Here is a 3,422-nt window from a genome sequence, read left to right as displayed (position 1 = left end):
CTTGCAAACAAGCCATCTCCTTCACAGGCTGCTGCCAAGCATCACGCAGTCTGTGCCCCTTTTCTGGTGTCTTAACATTCACAATGCTCCACCACCTGAAAATCAAGTCAATGAAGGTGGCTGTCTCCTGCAGTGCAGCCATTTGTAATTTCTGCGTTTCAAGCGACAAAGCTGAAGACACAAAGCTTTTAAAAGCTTTTAGCACCAATTTCACATTTTCACGCTCTAGGTGGCTTGGATAAAGTGGTTTACAGGGCCAACCCAAAGGCAACCTTTGCAAGCTTGCTTTGTTCACTCTTACAGCTTCCTCAAAAAAGTAAACGAAGCTTTCTGGTCCTCATCACTTTCACGACCTTCAAAAGGAGGGTAAAAAAATGTCTTGGCGTCATCCTTCTTATTGAGGCACTTGAGCAGGTGAACTGTGTCCACAACACGAAACAATGGCTGCTGCGGGTTGGCAGGATGCGGGAAAACAATGCCTGGCTCATTTTGCTCACTAAATAGAGACATCATTTTCCGGTTAATCGCATTGTTGTCTGTTATGACTGCAACAACATGCAGACCGGCACTTTAAAGGCTCATGATTACTTTCTTTAGAACATCATGCAGCTGCATTGCTGTGATACGAGATACAGGAAGAATATGAGCGACGTCCTTATATGACGAAACCAAAGACTGAACCATGAAAACATGTGCTGTTTTCGCTGGCTCGGCAGAATTCGCAGGAAACCCTGTTAAACAGCCACCTTTATATTCGAAGAACTGCTGAAGGTATATCTCATCAAGCATGGACGTCATGTTTTTTTTTTCACAAGGCTTTAGTATGCTTGCCCTGCGCTTAATGTACCTGAGAAAACTTTCTTCTCACTGTTCCTGCGATGGGCTAACATCAAGAGCAGCACAAACTCACTTGATGGTTGTGTCATGTGGCAAGACAAGATTGTTGCTGTGTCGAAAAAACTTCTATGCGTGCGGAGAAATTGTGTGCAATATGCTGCAAAAAACTAAAAGCTCTGCAGAATACCGCGCACGTCTGCTCCTCTTTGTCAGAAGTTTACACTGTTCCTTCAGGAAGATCAGTGCGTCAGCCCTCTGATCATCATGCAACTCATCGTCACAAACGTCATCCAGCAATGAGAAAGCCAGTCGAAGCATCAATATAGCGCTCTACACCGTCCAGAAGGTTGTCCAGCACACGAACGTCACGGATTTCGCCAGGAATACACACATAATCCGACACCAACGGAGCGCACTTAAAATACACGCGAACGGAGAGATTCTGTGACACCACCACAGACACAAGCAGCTCGGGGGCTCGCAATGCCGGTTCGATGTGGGCGAAGATGAGGCACGTCTCGCATGCTGCTGTACACCAAAACTTCCTATCTCGACGCTCGTTAACACGATAAATCAGTTTACAAAGATCGTGAACTTTGTGGTGTTTTTCTTCTTCTTAAAACGCTGTTAGCGACTCTTGAATGACTTTTTGGAGTAGCTCATTTTCAGTTCGCTTTCTTTTCACTTCAGGCTCTTCTCGAGATGTGCGCGAATCCGCGATATACGAAGGACAGTGAGGAAAAATGGCTGGGAAGGCGTCTGCAGTCAGCCGCGTCAACTTCATGGGAGCTTCAATCGTTCGTCCATCGCAGTCCGTATACGTGGATGTTGTACGCAGATGCTCCTGTTTGAAGTGACGCTCGCAAACCTGCGCGTAACAGAAGCGAAACACCAATTAGTATTTCTTGGGATAATTACGAGACATATTAGCCATTCGGAAGGAGTACGCTGGATGCAGCTTACCTTGGGGTCCTTCAACAGCCCCACGTCGACGTTGCGCCGGCGCACAGCCCGCTGCCATTCCGCTCTTCGCTTAACGTCTCCCGGAAAAGAAAACAAGCGAACTTTGGGACCGTTGCCGTAGTTCCCTCGACAGTTCGGTACACAACACCGCCCCATTTCACAGTATGCATTCGTCAACGAAACAAGTTCCTTGAAAACGGGCACTGCAACAAGGAACAGCGCGAACGGCCGTACGACGACAGAAAAACAAGGAGCGCACGTGCTATCGGCAACCCGCAAAAATGGCGACGGCTTCCCTCCCGGGCAGGGGGTAAAGGTGGGCGAGAAGGAGTGGCAAACAGGGTTGCCAGGTGTTTGAACTCCAACCCATCAAACGTCTACGAGATATAGCCCAAAAATAGCCAAATGTCGGTCCAGAAAAATAGCCCAAAAATAGTCCAAAAAAACTCACCATTTGAAACGTTTATTTTGAAAAGAAAAGACACATAATACGTTTTTATCCATCAAATGCCCCAGAAATGGCGTCCCTTGCACGTTCGGCGAACTTCCTGAAACGCTCGTACAAACGCATAACATACCTTCCACTATATTGGGACGCTTGGTGACCAGAATGACGTCACGGGAGAGCTATGCAGAATTCAGACAACCTAAAGAATGCGCAGAACAGGTGCTGTTAAGGCCGCAAGGAATCGCGCCGTCACTTGTTGAGATGGAGGAATAGCAGCACATGCTTGCATTCGGAGGTAAACAATTGCACAGAGCGCGCAAAAAGAAGACGAATTAGTTTGCAAACTTATCAAAGTTAAGGGACTGAAGCGCCAAATGTTCACCTAACTTACTTTAAAAATACATTCCAATCTATAAACCCAAGTGCTTTCAGGCAATTTGGTTCCAGCACAGGTCAGAAATTGCTCAGTGCACAGGTCAGAAATAGCCCAATGCACAGGTTAGAAATAGCCCAATACTAGCCAAATAGCCAACTACCATTTTTTCCCGCCAACTGCAAATAAAACTAGCCCAATTTGGCTATTTATAGCCCAACCAGGCAATCCTGGTGGCAAATCCTGTGCGCGGACGGCAGCGTTTTTCGACACGGATTTGAAGTCCAGGTGAGGTGGCCAATGACGCCACGGACGTCAAAATAACGTTATTTGGTGGATCCTTTGTTATTTTGACGTTTCCGACGTCAAAATGATTTATATTTGTTGTTATTTTGACAAAAAAGTGGCGTGCTTTGCATGAATATACAGCGTTGATGTTGGTACGCCTCAACGGGTGATCGGTCTCCTTACTGTAGAGGAGAAATTTAGCCAGTGCATCACGCAGTAGCATCTTGAAAAGTCAGCAACGTCGGTCGGGCGCTCGGCGACTCGGGGGTGTCCGCACTGGTGTGTGTTGTCGACGTGCAGCCTGTGCTCATCGCGTTCTCAGGGATATCAGTGGGTAAGCGTTTTTTATTTTCAAATTTTGCCCGGTGCCGAGAAAAGAATTATGTAGCTCGGAGTTGGTTTGGAGGAGATATGTGTCGTGTTGCCCTCCTTGTCCCTACTCTCCAGGGTTAAAATGTCTGTATTCAACCAGCTCGCCTACACGCTTGCTTTAACGTCATCACTTCTACCTAA

At 46.9% G+C, this 3,422-nt stretch overlaps 1 pseudogene; it reads right to left on the bottom strand.

Moving 5' to 3' along the window:
- Positions 1–297: 297 nt before the first annotated feature.
- LOC115328742 lies at positions 298–1,956 on the bottom strand (annotated as a pseudogene).
- Between the last annotated feature and the right edge of the window lie 1,466 nt (positions 1,957–3,422).

This window comes from Ixodes scapularis, unplaced genomic scaffold (genome assembly GCF_016920785.2).
Source record: "Ixodes scapularis isolate PalLabHiFi unplaced genomic scaffold, ASM1692078v2 PGA_scaffold3__209_contigs__length_174095766, whole genome shotgun sequence".
In the NCBI taxonomy this organism is placed as follows: Eukaryota; Metazoa; Arthropoda; class Arachnida; order Ixodida; family Ixodidae; genus Ixodes; species Ixodes scapularis.
The sequence above is the reverse complement of the archived record's forward strand: the minus strand, read 5'-3'. Positions and strand labels throughout refer to the sequence as shown.